The sequence below is a fragment of the Gorilla gorilla genome, chromosome 1 (genome assembly GCF_029281585.2).
Source record: "Gorilla gorilla gorilla isolate KB3781 chromosome 1, NHGRI_mGorGor1-v2.1_pri, whole genome shotgun sequence".
Lineage (NCBI taxonomy): Eukaryota > Metazoa > Chordata > Mammalia > Primates > Hominidae > Gorilla > Gorilla gorilla.
Window position 1 is genome coordinate 53,285,565 of NC_073224.2, and position 16,961 is coordinate 53,302,525.

The following is a 16,961-nucleotide window of genomic DNA, read 5'->3' on the forward strand; positions in this document are numbered from 1 at the left end:
CAGTTTACATTCCAAAGGTCACAAATCTAGTACTGGCAGAGATAAGATTCGAACCCAGGTCGTCTTCCTATGATGTTCTTGTTTGTGTATATGTATACTGTTGTGATGAATAAAATGCAGATTATTTAAAATCATCTTTAAATTCATGTAGCTTTGTGTCATTACGTATTCATACAAGTCCAACTATCATCACATACTTCTTTTTTAAGTTGAAAAGAAATCTTTGCACTTAAAACTGTTAAGAACCACTGATCTAGGTTTCAGTTACTCCTTCTTAAAAGACGGAGTTGCTTTCAACTGTTCCCTTCACCCTGCTCCCCACGCCCTGGACTCTCCAAGTCCAGTCAGTTCTATTTCCTCGATGGCCTGCCTGACAGCTGGCCCCCTCTCTCCTGTCATGGCACTGTTTTCCTCTAGACCCTGGCCCACTGCTACGGTGTCCTGATGGGTCTCCCTGCCCTCCACCCTCCACCTGGCTCTTCCTCAGGTCACCTTGCATGGTTCCCTGTCCCCATGACCATTGTTCTTGGCCCACCGCACATGTTAGATTCACCTAAGTGTTCCTGATAGTGCCTGAGGCCCCAGCCCTAGAGATGCTGGTTCAAATATATGTGCGTTTTCCAGGCTGTCGTCATGAGTGATTCTGATCTGTGCCCTTTGCTGATAATTAGACCTGTAGAATGCAGTCCAAGCTCCATGGTCTGTCTCCTGCTTACCTTTCCAGCCCTGTTTCTCAAAGTCTAGACTCCAAGCATGTGACTGTCTCACAGCAGCCAGAGTACTCCAAGAGATTTCACCTCTGCATGCCTTTGCCCACTGCTCCTTCCATGTAGAAAGCCCTTCTTCACTTATACCTGTAATCCCAGCACTTTGGGAGGCCGAGGCGGGTGGATCACGAGGTCAGGAGTTCGAGACCAGCCTGATCAACATAGTGAAACCCTGTCTCTACTAAAAATACAAAAATTAGCCGGGTGTGGTGGCATGTGCCTGTAGTCCCAGCTACTCGGGAGGCTGAGACGGGAGAATGGCTTGAACCCGGGAGGTGGAGGTTGCAGTGAGCTGAGACCACACCATTGCACTCCAGCCTGGGTGACACAGTAAGACTCCATCTCAAAAAAAAAAAAAAAAAGAAAGAAAGAAAGAAATAAAGAAAAGAGAAAAAAAGAAAGCCCTTCACCCCCCAGGTGTTACATCTTCTAGGATGCTCTCCCGACAGCACTCTCCTCTTTGACCCCTGGTCTCTCCGTTTGCTGCAGCAGTCCCCCAGTGGATGGCCCTCCCAGGAACCATGCCACTTCCTCGCCCTTCTCTGCTCTCCTGTCTGCCTTATCCACAAGCTCCCATGGGCCTGTGCCAAACCGGATTCCTACTTGGAGTCCCAAGACCTACATGGTTCTAACACAGAGTAGGCGCTCAGGATCCTGCACTCTGGCCCCAGCAGGAATCGGGCAGTGAGCCGAGAAGCGCTAGAACACTATCTCCTCTTAGCGTGTTTGTCTGAATAATTGCAAAATCCTCCTGTTTTTATTTTTTTCCTGAAGCCTTCTCATCTTCTAATCTGTTTTCCATGACCGAACAAGTGTGTTATTTCCCCAAACACAAACCCCATCATGTAATTCCCTTGCTTAAAATTTTGCAATGTCTCTCAGGTATTTATAGAATAAAATTCAAATGCCTTGGCATGACATTTGAGACCCTGCAGCCTGACCTGACTTTCTTGCCATTCTCATTTCCTTTCATAGTTCCTGTGGAACCAGAGAACCAGACTCATGGGATCCCGGTTCCCTGGGTTTTTTGTTTTGTTTTGTTTGTGAGACAGAGTCTCGTTCTGTCGCCAAGGCTGGATTGCAATGGCATGATCTTGGCTCACTGCAACCTCCACCTCCCAGGTTCAAGCGATTCTCGTGCCTCAACCTCCCAAGTAGCTGGGATTATAGGTGCGCACCACCATGTCTGGCTATTTTTTGTATTTTTAGTAGAGACGGGGTTACGCCATGTTGGCCAGGCTGGTCTCAAACTCCTGAACTCAGATGATCCACCTGCCTTGGTCTTCCTAAGTGCTGGGATTACAGGCATGAGCCACTGCACCCGGCTGGTTCCCTGAGCTTTTATGCCTCTATGCCTTTGCCCAGTCTGAGTTCAGCTGTCCTTCTTTCTCCTGTTCTCCATTTGGGGGAACTCCTATTCATCCTGCAAGGCCCAAATCAAATGTTACCTCCTGTGTGAGGCTCTCCTCGGTTCCCACGGGCTGAGTGAGCTCACTCTTGACTGTGCCTCCCTGGGCCACAGCTCTGCACAGCACTGTTACTTCTTGTTTCCACGTCTGCCTACTGTGTGATTGAAGGGTCTCCAAGGCAGAAACCCAGCTCCTGGCAAATAATTAAATAATAATGGTCAGGATAGCTAGCCCTTACAGAGTACTTACTATGTGCCATGCATGTGCTTTACAGGGCATTGGCTCATTTAATCCTCATAACAACCTCAAGAGTAGGAGCTATTATTACCATCCCTACTTTACAGATGAGGAAGCTAAAGCAGAGTGTTATCATACAGTCAGTAAGGGTTAAGGTATTACAGTAAGGGTTGAAGCTGGGATTTGAACCCAGGCAGCCTGACTCCGGGATTCACGCTGTCTATGCGGTCCTAATAAATGCCCTTAGAATGAATGGTAATCTGCAGGCTCTGAGCTAGTGAGTGTGTGTGTATGTGTGTGTTAACAAGACATGATATGACTCTGTCCCTGCCCACATAAGCTCTGGTGTCAAACTGGGTTGGAAAGGTGTTCTCCTGAGGCCTGGTACAGACTGTGGCTTTCAGTGAAATAACAGAATTGTCATCTCTTCCAGCAGGTGCTACCCACCCTCGCCCACTCCCCTCATTTCTCCCACAAGCCTCGGCCTCCTTTCTTTGTTATTTCTCCTTTATTTTGTTCTGCTTGGCCAGTCTGGAAAAATGACTGGTTGGCCTGCAGCTCGGGGAGTGGTGCTTGGTCTTCCTCTTGGCCTCTCCAGGCCCCTCCTTCTAACCCCCCATGCACAGCCCTGGCCTTGTTCAGAGCCAAATCACAGGGTTCAGGGGCTGGGCCACGTGTCTGCCCACCCCGCTGCCTTCTGAGCCTGTGAGCCTCCCGACTCCTGCCCCACCACAAGCAAATGACCCAGCCAGAGGCAAAGACCAATAACAAGAACATGCTCAGTCCATGTACTCCCTCCCCAGCCTCCCAGGCTTGGAACTGCTACTGCAGGATGTCACCAGCCATGTTCCCTACCTGTCTACTGCCTGAGCCCTCCTAGGCTGGCATTCTTCCCTGGCAGGCAGCCCACCTGAGCAGACCCCTCTGTTCCTATGCTTACTCTGCCTTCCACTCGCACACACTCACTTATGGATTTTCCCTGAACCCCTACGCCCACGCTTTACAAAGCCTGGCTCTGCCTTTAGATCTGTGGAATATGCCTCAGGAAGAGGGGTTGTGTATCCCTGATCAGCCTGGCATTTCCCAAGAGCGCCAAGAGAAGGGAGTCTCCCAGCTGATGGTGTGGGAAAGTGGGGCCACGCTTGGCTTTATCCTTGTTCTCCCTCCCAGGTTGGTGCCCAGAGAGGGTAGCAGGGGCCTGGGGGCTAGTCAAAGTGCTCCATGGAGCAAGGCATGCTTGCTTCTGCACTAAAAGCTTACTCACAGCCTCAAATGAGCAATACGGAAGCAGACAGGATGATCTGAGGGCACCAGGACCCATAACGACTGTCTGACCCCAAAGGTACATAGTAAAGGATAAAGACTTTCTATGGCTGTGGCTCGTGAAATAGCACGATGGAGGATCCAGAGCATTGTCATGAGGTGTCCATGCCAAGAGACACTGTGTTTCCTTCTAGTGTTTATGCTGGCTTTGGCGTCATCAACAGTGGATTTAGCCAAGAGAGCTCCGGGCCGAGGCTACGAGCTCGGGAAGTAATTTGTTGGGTACAAATGCTGCCCCTTCCATCCAGTCACCTCTCTGCAGTGCACTGCAGCCACCCCAGCCATGCCTGGGGAGACCATCCTAGGTGCCCTTTCTTGGGAGGCACTCTGGGGTGGGACTAGGGTCCATGCAGCAGCAAGACCAGACCCTCCATGCCATGGCCTCCTCCCCACATGGTCCCTGGGAGCTGCCCCTTGCTAATCTCAGGGCCTCAGGGCCAGCTGTCCCATTCCAGGAGGCCATTCCTAAGACAGAGCAGGGCTCTGGGGCTGGAAACAGTTATGTGAGCAATGGAGCATCCCATCTTGGCCCAACCCAGGTGTGGGGAATTTTCAGGCCCAGTTGAGCCAAGCCACAGAATGAAGGCAAAAAGGCAAAACATGTTTTGGAAGGTGGCTGGCAGCCCCAACTGTCTGCTCCATGGGCCAGGGCTCCATGAAAGGCTGTGGAGTTACCGAAGTGGTGCGGGGCCTGGGGAAAGGCAGCCCGGGACAGTGATGGCTCTGCTTTCTTAGAGACCCTCAGAAATGAAGGCTGTCTACCCCACTGTGCCTCATTCCCCCAGTCATGGTCAGCCTAGCACTTCAAGCTAAAATGACCTTGTTGGGAAGTTCTTCCTTCCATCTACCTTGCCTCTCTCATGCTGGAATTCAGGCTTCTTTCTATTTAGATCCTTGTTGGAAGACAGAGAAGCCCTTTTCCATCTTGAGTGGAATTTGGATTTGAGGACAGCTTTGGGCTCCTTGGAGACAGGTGCTGGGTGAAGGGCAGGTGTTGTCCTTAGCACTATTATGCCATTAGCATTACTCATCTGCCGGGCTCCTGCTGAATGCAGTAGCTCTCTGGGCAGGCAGCCACCCTCTCTCCTGTTTTTTCTGGAGAGAGGGAAAAAAAGGGGAGGTAGGGAGGTGTGGGGAAGTGTGGGCAGAAGGAGGAAGGGAAAGACACAGAGAGATAAGGGGAGCCAGCGACCTCTAAGTCCAGGTTTCTGGTGGGTTCCCGTTGCTGTCTCTACTCATGGGGAGGGTGGGCCAAGGGGAATTTGGTTCCTGAGGCTGTTGCACTCTGATTGCTGTGGACCTGAGACCCTTTCCCTCTCTCCTCCTTCCTCCCTCCTCCTCCTCCTTCCTCCCTCTCTGGCTCTTTCTCTTCTTTTCCTCTCCCTGCCTTTTCTTTCTCCCTCGTCTTCGCGCCTCCCGCTTTTCTCCCATTCCTCCATCTGCCAACCCTTTCCTCCCCTCCGGCCGTGCACTCTAAGCTCCCTCCTTGCTCTCTGCTCCTTCTTCTCCTCTCCTCTGTCTTTGGGCTACTCTAGCAGCTGAGCTGAGGGAGGGGATATGAAATTCATTAGCTGCCACATTGCAGTGGGATTAAATCATTCTGGCAGCTTCTCCGACATCACTCTTCTCTCCATTAGGGCCCTCACAGAGCTACAGGCACCTCCTGGAGCCCTTCAGTCCCGCTCCCTGGTCTGGCCTTGACTCTACTCCAGTTCCTGTTGCCCAGAGCCAGGCCCCATCCCTCATCCGGAGCCCATGGTGGGTGGGCGTGGAGGTGGTTCAAAGCCTGCTCACTCCAGCTTCTCATCTAGGGGTTTCCCTCCCAGGCTCTAAGCCCTGAATTGGGCGCTGATTTGACCAAGGGAAAGCATCCACTTTCTTCTTTTGTCCCTTGGCTCCTGAGCCTATCTTCAGGTGCCCTGCTGCCCTCCTGTGGGGGCTTCTGTGCCAGCCCTGCCAGGTCCCTCCACCGCCCATCTTTTTCCTCTCTGGTCACTCAGGCCTTTTGCGTGACAGCTTCCGCTCTCACAGAGTCCCCAAGCCACCCTCAGAGGAGTGATCTAAATTACTCAGGCTCCCCCTTTAGACTAAAAGCTCGATGAGGGCGTACAGTATATCCCAGCACCCTGCAGGCCTGGCATTCATTTGACAAACATTTACTGAGCACCTATTATGTGGGTGGCACTATAGTAAGCTCCGAGGGTATAGCTGGGAAGAAAACAGACATCATCCTTGTCCTCCTGAGGTGTTCGGTCCAGTGGAAAATACAGGAATAAACAAACACATAAATGAACATAAGTATATCACAACTGGTGGTGCAATGAAGCAGGGAAAGGACACGTAGTAAGTCCTTAAAGGAATGCATGAATCATGAATTAACTCCACATTTTTTTTTTTTTTTTTTTTTGAGACGGAGTCTTACTCTGTCACCCAGGCTGGAGTGAAGTGGCGCAATCTCGGCTCACTGCCACCTCTGCCTACTGATTTCAAGTGATTCTCCTGCCTCAGCCTCCCAAGTGGCTAGGACTATAGGCACATGCCACCACACCTGGCTAATTTTTTTATTTTAGTAGAGACGGGATTTCACCATGTTGGCCAGGCTGGTCTCAAACTCCTGGAACCTTGTGATCCACCTGCCTCGGCCTCCCAATATGCTGGGATTACAAGCGTGAACCACTGTACCCGGCCAACTCCACTTTTTTTTCTATTTCCTTTTCTACTTTGCTTCCAAGCCTGCAGGCTGGTCTGGTCTGTGCCACCTAAAAATATCTCTAATTATATCCTGTCCTAAATTATTCTCCCATTTGTTCCTCTTGTATTATTAGTTTTGTCTCACAATTAATAATACTAATACATTTCCATGCATTAAATGGCTATTATGTGCCAGGCAATATGTTAAGAATCTTAATGTATGGCCTCATTTTGATTTTTATTTCTACTTTAAAGGAAACTGAAACTCAGATTAAATAACCTGTCAAAAGCCACACAGCTAGCACCAGGAGAAGATCCATGTCTTATACTTCTTCACTGCTCCATGGGGCCAGGGGCCCCCAAGATCCCACAAGAGAAGCTGGAGAACCAGGCTGGCGGGGAGTGGGGGACCTGGAGACACAGCCGCTGCTAGTCCAGCAAGAGTGAGGTTGGCACCCTCCCTGCTCCGTCAAGGATTCTCCCCTGGTGCCCTCATATACACTCTGGCACCCAAAAAAAAAACTCTGATCTCCAGGCCATGCCACCCACCTCCCAGTGCCCCCACCATCTTCACTTTTATGTTTCCCTGCCTTCCCTCCCTTGCATCAAGGTCTGCCCACAAAAGCAGCAGGAGCAAAGCATTCTGGCTCCTTCTCTTCTTGTAAGACGAGGCTTTCTTTTCTAAGAGGCTTCCCCGGGTTTATCCTATCCATCTTCAACTCGAGCTCCTCGGTTCCTCCAGACCCATTTCCATTTAGCCCTGGATCTATTCTGATAAACAACTCTACCCCACGTCCTACCTACTGACCCATCTTAATAACTATACACGCTCATTAACACTGCATTTATAAAAAGGGGCTTTCCCACCATCTATAATTAGACTCTGGGCTCCACAGGTGGCTGGGATGGTGAACACCGCCTAGCCTTTACACTCCCCATCAGGGGTCCACTGCAGGGCCTCTTGCCACTGTATAATTCATTCTGTACCAGAAGCCAGAGTTCTTACTTTTTAAATCAATTTTAAAAAATTATAATTTGCATAGAGTAACAGGTTACAAATAGGTACCCATTTGAAGTATACAGCTTGACAAACTTTGACACATATGTGTATGTATATATACCCATGCAACCACCACCCCAATCAGATGTATTGAAAAATGTTTTAAATTGAGAAAAATTATATATATTTAGGTTATACAACATAATGTGTGCGTATACATAACATACATTATGTTGTATAACCTAAATATATACAATCACACACATACACATTGTAGAATGGCTAAATTGAGATAATTAACATATAAATTATCTCATGTACTTCTCATTTTTTGTGGTGAGAATAAAAAAAGTATTCTCTTAGCAATTTTCAGTACACAATATATTCCTGTTAACTACAGTCACCGTCATGTACAATAGATCTCTTGAACTTACTCTTCCTCTCTAACTGAAATTTTGTATCCTTCGACGAACATCTCCCCAACACTTCCACCCCCATCCAGCCCCTGGTCACCGCCATTCTGCTCTCTGCCTCTATGATTTCAACTTTTTTAGATTCCACATATAAGTGAGACCATATGGTGTTTGTTTTTATGTGCCTGTCTTGTTTCACTTAACATGTCTTCCAGGTTCATCCATGTTCATGCAAATGACAAGGTTTCCTTCTTCTTTAATGCTAAATAATATTCCACTGTGTATGTACAGCATATTTGCTTTATCTGTTCGTCAATCGATAGATACTTAGGTTGATTCCACATTGGTTATTGTGAATAGTGCTGCAGTGTACATGGGAGTGCAGATATCTCTTCGATATACAGTAGTCCCTTCTTATCCAAAGTTCTGCTTTCTGTGGTTTCAGTTACACACCACCACCAATGGCCTGAAAATATTAAATGGAAAATTACAGAAATAGACAATTCTTTTTTTTTTTTTTTGAGATAGAGTCTCCCTCTGTTCCCCAGGCTGGAGTGCAGTGGCATGATCTCAGCTCACTGCAACCTCCGCCTCCCGGGTTTAAGTGATTCTCCTGCCTCAGCCTCCTGTGTAGCTGGGACTACAGGTGCCCACCACCATGCCAGGCTAATTTTTGTATTTTTAGTAGAGACAGGGTTTCACCATATTGGCCAGTCTGGTCTCGAACTCCTGACCTTGTGATCCGCCCGTCTCGGATCCCAAAGTGCTGGGATTACAGGTGTGAGCCACCGCGCCCGGCCGACAATTCATAAGTTTTAAATTGTGTACTGTTCTGAGTAACATGATGAAATCCTGCACTCTCCCGCTTCATCCTGCTGGGGATATGAATCCGCCCTTTGTCCAGCATACACACACTGTAGACGTTACTTAGTAGCCATCTCAGTAATGAGATCAACTGTCTCGGTACAGCAGTGCCTGTGTCCAAGTCACCCTCATTTTACTTAATGATGGCCCCAGAGCACAAGAGTAGTGATGGTGGCAATTCAAGTATGCCAAAGAGACACCACAGAGTGCTTCCTTGAAGTGAAAAGGTGAACGTTTTCAACTTAGTAAGAAAAGAAAAAATATTGTAGGCTGAAATTGCTAACAGCTATGATAAGAAAGAAGCTTCTATCTATGAAATTGTGAAGAAGGAAAAAGAAATTCATGCTAGTTTTGTTGTCACACCTCAAATTGCAGAAGTGACAGCCACAGTGCATGATAAGTACTTAATTAAGTACTTGTATCCCCATGGATAAGCGGGGGCCACTACACTGATTTCCTTTCCTATGGATATATATCAGTAGTGGATTGCTGGATCACGTGGTTGTTCTATTTTTAAGTTTTTCTGAGGAATCTCTATGCTGCTTTCTATAACGGTTGTACTAATTTACATTCCTAAGGGTTCCTTTTTTTCCACATCCTCACCAACTTTGGTTATCTCGTGTCTTTGTATGTGTGTGTGTCTGTGTTTGATAACAGCCATTCTAATAGGTGTGAGGTGATATCTCCTTGTGGTTTTACTTTGCATTTCCCCGATGATTAGTGATGCTAAGCATTTTTTAAATATGCCGGTCAAATGTAAAATATATTCATCACCATGAAAAATTTCATGTCATGTCACTTGCGCCAACCCAAAACCTTTCAGTGGGATTCCCTAATTTCTAGTAATAGTGGACAAGGTTATTTGGACCAAGCCTACCACTGAAAACAATTAAAACTGACAGATAAATTTTTAAAAAATTTTTTTGTTTAAAAACGAGAGCTAATAAGACTTAGCAAGAGATAAACAACCAACCAGACAAAATTAAAGGGAAAAAAATGGAAACCTCAGAGATGGAAACTAAAGGTTTGCCCCGAGGGTATTTGCTGATCCCAGTAAATCTCAACTATTGTTTTGATGTCTACAAGGGAAAGAAGGTAGAAATCAATGCTCAAGCTGGGCTGGCGTGGTGGTTCTCGCCTGTAATCCTGGCACTTTGGAAGGCCGAAGTGGGCAGATCACTTGAGTTCAGGAGTTCAAGACCAGCCCTGCCAACGTGGTAAAACCCCATCTCTACTAAAAATAAAATTAGTCAGGTGTGGTGGCAGGTGCCTGTAATCCCAGCTATTCAGGAGGCTGAGGTGGGAGGAGCGCTTGAATCCAGGGGGTGGAGGCTGCAGTGAGCTGAGACTGCGCCATTGCACTCCAGCTGGGCAACAGAGCGAGACTCTGTCTCAAAAAAAAGAAAGAAAGAAATCAAAACTCAGGGTTTGAAGAAAGTGGAGAGACATCCATCCCTTCCATAAGCAAGGACCACAAAGGACAACACCCTTGGAGTAAAGGTGAACCCAGATTATACCAGGCTGGCAACAGGAAGGCAGAATTCTCGTCACTGTGGTCCAAGGAAACTCAGTTCCTCGCACTTGATTTAAGGTGGTTTTAGATCAACGCTGGCCACAAGTGTTTGGCAAAGCAAAAAAAACAAAGCCAAAAAAAAAAAAAAAAAACCTTCTCTAGAAGAAAGTCACCCTCATTCCTTGGATTTCAAATTATTCCATCAAATTATTTTTCAAGTATGATGAGCAGGAAACAAACAAAAATAAGCAAACATACCAGAAATAGACACCTTGCATAAGAACCCACAGATACAACAGACAAGAGAAACTAAACTGTAAAAACATTAGGTTTTATAATTATCAGACACAATATAAAACAATTATGATTACTGTGCTTAGAGAAATAAAAGTCATGTTTGAAAATTTTATGGTAAATAAGAAATTATAATATTTGATTTAGATTTAGAAAAAGACCAAATCAAACTTCTAGAAATAACAAATTCGATTAATACAAATAAAAGCTTGAAAGATACAGCTAGAGGGAATTCAAACTAGAAGGCAGAAGAAATTATCCAAAATGTAGCACAGAGGGACAACAGAATGGAAATGATAAAAGAAATATAAAGAGCCACAGAGGACAGAGTGAGAAGAACCAACATATGTTTAATTAGGGTCCCAGAAACACAAGAGAGAGTAATTGCCAGAGACAATGTGTAGACAGATAACAACTGAAAGTGTTCCAGAACTGATGAAAGAAACAAATCTCAAATTTAAGGAGACAAATTCATCTCCAAAAGGATAAACAGATATCCCCATCCAGACACATTATTATGAAACTTGCGTAAATCCAAACACAAAAAACAATATTAAAGATAAATTATCTTAAACAAAATTTTTTGTTTGTTTGTTTGTTTGAGATGGAGTTTCGCTCTTGTTGCCCAGGCTGGAGTGCAATGGCGCGATCTCGGCTCACCGCAACCTCTGCCTCCCAGGTTCAAGTGAGTCTCCTGCCTCAGCCTCCCGAGTAGCTGGGATTACAGGCATGTACCACCACGCCCAGCTAATTTTGCATTTTTAGTAGAGATGGAGTTTCGCCATGTTGGCCAGGCTGGTCTTGAACTCCCAACCTCAGCTGATCTGCCCACCTTGGCCTCTCAAAGTGCTGGGCTTACAGGCGTGAGCCACTGCACCTGCCCTAAACAAATTTTTAATATGTTGAAGGAAAATAACTGCCCACCTAAAATTCTTTTCTCAGTGAAAATACATTTCAACAGTGAGAGTGAAATACAGATGCTTTCAGATGATAAAAATAAAGTAGAAAAACAACAAACAAAGATGTGTTTGCTACCAGCTGATTTCCTCTAAAGGAAATTCTATTCTTCGAGCAGAAGGGAAATGATCTTGGATGGAAAGTCTGAGAGGCAAGAAAGAATGAAAAGCAATAAAGTGGCAAATGTGTGGGTAATCCAAATGACCATTCATTGTATAAAACAGTAACAGTAATGTCTTGTGAAGTCTAAAGTTTAAAGATATAATGGATTTCTCAAACTTGTAATGTCCAAACTGAGATCTCTGATATTTTCCTCCAGACCTAGTCCCATTATATTCTTCCCCATCTAAATAAATGGCAACTTCATTTTATTAATTGCCCAAACCTTGGAGTCATCTTTGGTCTCTTTCTCTCATCTCTCACATCAGCAAATCCTGTTAGACCTACTCAGTGGTGTGCTGAAACTGGCCTATTTTGACTCCCAAGAGCCAACAGTTACAAGTTTTAGAAATCTCATAAGCTGATTGACATCCTGTTGGTAGCTTGAAATCAGCCATGATAGGAATATTTACATCAGAGAAATCAGCCAACCCCCATTCCCAAGAGCCAGTTGTTAAACCTTTGCCAGCACACCACTGGGTTTAGCTACAAACTACGTCCAGATTCTGATCACTTCTCACTACCTTCACAGCCACCACCCTAGTCCCAGCACTATTGTTGCAATAGTCTCTCAAAGGGTTTCCCCTCTTCCTCTCTTGCTTCTCTTCATTTCAGTCTCAACACAGCAGCAAGAACAATCCTGTTACTCTAGTGGCTTCCAATCTCAGAGGAAAACCCAAGGCTCTGGGCCCTTTGGCTTCCCCGTCCCCACTCCTCTTACTTCTCTGACTGTTAATCCTATTACTCACCCTTCATTCACCCAGACCCTCTCACTCCCTTCCTATTTCTCAACCAATCCAGCACTCCCCTTTGGGCCTCAGGGTCTTTGTATTAGGTTGGTTGCAAAAGTAATTGCAGTTTTTTGCCCTTGAAAGTAATGGCAAAACCCCACAATTACTTTTGCACCAAACTAGTACCCCCTACTCCCTCCTTCTGGGTGTTCTTCCTAAGATCCTTCAGGGCTTTATCACATTTCACCTTCTTAGCAAGGCTGTCTCTGGCCACCCTACCTGAAATTGCAATACTCACACAAAACTTCTTAACCCCCTTTCGGCTTTATTTTCTCCCTAGCAGTGATTATTAACACATTATAAATTTTATAAATGAATCTTTGTGTTATGTCCTCTAATTAGAATGACAGCTCCATGAGGCTGGGGCTTTGTCTGTTTCTGTTGAGTTATATCTCATATTACCAAAACCAGCTCTGACATATAGGTGCTCAATAAATAATCTTATCGTGTTGACCCACCCCAGGGGCATTTGAATTTTTAAATTCAGTTGGGGTGGGGAAGGTTTTATCTGGGCTTTATTGGCATCGTGGAGGAAACGTAAGGCCCAAATCTGCAAACTGGCAGCCTGGAGCCCAGACCAGCCCAAAAATGTGTTTTGTTTAGCCCACTAGACATTTTAAAATAAATTAAATTAGTTGTCAACATTCAAGGATGGGAGATTTCTTATTTCAAAAATCCAGATTTCCAGCTTCTCTGGAAAAACCCAAAGTTCTCACAATCAAGAGGCTTTGTTCCCACCTGGCAACAATCAGCAGCCCGGAGCAGCGCCTGCCCTCTGGCCCCACCCTGCGCCCCACCAGCTCCCTTCCTGTGTGAGGCTGGGGCCTGCCTGCTCTCCCTGGCTTAGGCCTGTGTCTGTCTAAATGGTGAGGTCAAGTAGCAAGACCTCTGAATTGAAGTCAGGACCTCTGAGTTTGGTTCCTCATCTGTAAATAGAGGTAATACCTACCCAGAGGGTGGTTATGAGACCTGATGAGGCATTTGTGAAGGGACTGTGTGAGCTGCAAAGCCCAGAACACCCTGAAGGGATCAAGCTCCACATCACGTCCATTCACATCAACACATCAGGGGCTGCTGATGTGTCTCTATACAGGCCAGCCCTGCCTGAGGACCCCACCCAAATATCCCATGCAGCCTCATTCTGCCTCTCAGATAACATCTGGCTCCCATGCAGACAGTGACCTGCTCACTCCTCTCTGTCCAAAGACCCCTGTCCAAGGACCCCTACCCAGCCCCCTTCCTGGCACGTCTGCTTTGCCACACTGTCTTAGTGGCAGAGCCATGGGGTCTGTGAGTTCTCTCTAACAAGGCTCCACTGTCCTGGGCCAGGAGGCATGCCAGCAAAGCCCTGCAGGTTGAGGCCAGAAGATAATCTACAGGATCCTGTGCAGGCGGGCCCTGAGAGGCAGATGAGGGCTGTGGCCCCTCCGCTCATGGTGCCCACCCGCACCGCCGCTGGAGCCGTGTGGCTCGCACTGGGCTCGCTGCCTGAGACCAGGCAAGCAGGGGTGTGGTGAGGTGGGTACCACTTCCCCGCCCTTGGTGGGTGTGGGGTAGGAACGCCGACCGTTATTGGGAGGCTTCAAGAATGTGTGGGGAGGCCACAGGAATGCCAGGGGAGGGGGAGATGGAGGGATGGCAGGGAGGCCAGCGTTCAGGGCTTCCACATGCCACGTCTGCAGGGCTCAGAATCTCAGCTTCAAGGAACCATGTGGTCACTTATTAGCTGTGTTGCCTAAGGCAAGTCACTTCATTTCTCTGAGCCTGGTTTTCTCTTCTGTGAAGACTCATTTATTTATTTGAGAGTCTCGCTCTGTCGCCCAGGCTGGAGTGCAATGGTGTGATCTCGGCTCACTGCAACCTCCGTCTCCCGGGTTCAAGCTATTCTCCTGCCTCAGCCTCCTGAGTAGCTGGGATTACAGGCACATGCCACCACACCCAGCTAATTTTGTATTTTTAATAGAGACAGGGTTTCACCACGTTGGCCAGGCTGGTCTCGAATTCATGACCTTGTGATCCGCCTGCCTGGGCCTCCCAAAGTGCTGGGATTACAGGCGTGAGCCACCGCACCTGGCCTGAGTTATTTTTACCTACTCCCCAGTGTCGTGAGAATCCAGTGAGATTCTGTGACACTCAAATGAATTTAATTAATAAGAGTGCCTGCTATGTGGCAGGCATTGTTCCAAGCACTACATGTGCATGAACTCATTCACTCCTCACACAGGCCCTCTGAGGTATAGGCTATTATCCCCATTTTACAGATGAGGACACTGAGGCACAGAAAGGTCAAGGAATTTGCCTGGGAAGTTACAGTTTGTAAGTGGCAGAGCTGGGGTTTGAATCCAGTAAGTGTAGGTGCAGAGGTCAGGGCCCCTGCCGAGCTCTTTCAATGTGTTTTCTCTGGAAAACATTGCTGAGATAACCCTAACATCTACATAAAAATGTAAGGGTAGGGGCCGCGCAGTGGCTCACACCTGTAATCCCAGCACTTTGGGAGGCTGAGGTGGGCGGATCACCTGAGCTTGAGATCAGCCAAGCCAACATGGGGAAACCCTGTCTCTACTAAAAATACGAAAATTAGTCGGGCGTGGTGGCAGGTGCCTGTAATCCCAGCTACTCAGGAAGCTGAGACAGGAGAATTGCTTGAACCTGGGAGGTGGAGGTTGCAGTGTGCCAAGATCATGTCACTACACTCCAGCCTGGGCGACAGAGCGAGACTCCATCTCAGGAAAAAAAAAAAAAATAAGTAAGGGCAAAGTATTCACACAGATGGTGGGAGATTATTTCACTGGGTGTTAACTCACCAGCAAGTGGAACAGTCACGATGTCCTAAATCTCTTGAGCCCAATGGGGTGCCTGCTCCTGAGGGGAGTCTGGGATAGATGAGGCTCACAGCTCCCTGGGGAAGCTGGGACTCACAGACCAGGAAGAGAGAAGGAAGCTGGAAGGGAAAGCCTGCTGTGTGTGGATGTCTGAGAGCCGTGGGAAGCTCAGAGAGGAGACACAGCAGGCAATTTCTGGAAAGTCTTCTGGAGCAGGTGGTCCCTGAAAAAGAGAGTAAGGGTGGGAGTGCCCCAGGGGCCGTGGTTGTGGTATGGTTTGGGATCCTTCCTACTGATCTTTATCACTGTTTCCTGAACCCCACTTGTCCTTCCAACAAACATCTGGCTGGGAATGGTCCCACCATTAATTTCATTAAATCTATTAATTCCATTAAATGGACAGAGGTAAGGGGCAGTGGTCTCTTTCAGCTTAGGGGTAATTGTGAATGGGCATGATCACCTGCCTCCTATGCTTCATAACAACAACCTGGTTATTTAAAGTGCTCTCCTGATCACTTTCCTCCCAAGAGAGCAGATAATAGCTGGAGGCTGCATCCTGGGGCTGGTGGCCAGGAGGAGGAGGAGGCAGGAAACAAGAATGCCATCTTCCCTTCCTGCTGGCCCTCTCCACTTCTGTCCTATACCATTCTTTCCCCCATTTTGGGCAAGGAGCCAGCTCAGGCTAGACTGTCCCGGGTCTTCCTGGGTGGGTTTCTCGTAGTGCCCGTCTGGTTCTGGCACCGCTTGAGAAGGTCTCCCTGGATACAGTCAGAGAAGAATGAGACACTTCTCAGCCCTGTGCTCTGAGGGTGTAGAGTCTGAGCTGAATGCCTCTGCTGCTGCCTTGGTCTGTCCTCCATTCGTTTGTCTTCACACTCGCCATGCAAGGTCCTAAGGTAGGGACGCAGTCCTATGCATGTCTCTCTCTTATGTCCCAAAGAGCCAGTAAGGTCCTGGGCATATGAAACACTGTCACTCAAACCTACTGTATTAGTTAGGATATAAGTTCATGTGCTGTGACAGAAACCACAAATACAAATACTTTAAGCAAAGCAGAAGTTTATTTGTTGCTGGTATAAAAAGCATGGGAAAGCATGACAGTTGGCTTCATAGAGTCAGCAGGTGCTAAGGTGCTTTCTACCTCATCCTCCCCTCTTTTCTAGCTGACTCTTTGTTTGCATGGCCCAAGAGGGCACATCCTCATACCAACTTTCCAGCTGGCAGGAAGGGAAGGGTTGTTAGAAGTAGCAAAGACCACCACTGTATATATCCTGTTGGCCACTTACTCCAATGTCCACACCTAGCCCCAAGATAGGCTGGGAAATGTAGTTTTTATTCTGAGAAGGCAGGAGAAGGCATATTTTAGGACACAGCTAGTAACCTATATTACACTCACTCACTGAAAAATCTGAATATATGCAAAAAATAAAGTCATGTTATGAAATGAATCCAATTCAGATTTTGCTAAAACAATCAGCTCTCTAGTAAGTATGGTTCCCTTATTCATTCATTTATCAAACATTTCCTCATCTATAAATGGGACTGGTAGTACACCTCCTGGGGAAATTGTGAGGATACTGAACACATAAATACACATAAATCTCCCAGGACAGAGCCTGCCACATATAAAACGCTGCATCAGGGTTCACTCATAGTATTATTCCTTGGCATTGTCCTGAGTGCCATAAGGATTAGAGGGTTGACTGAGACAAGATCCTTGC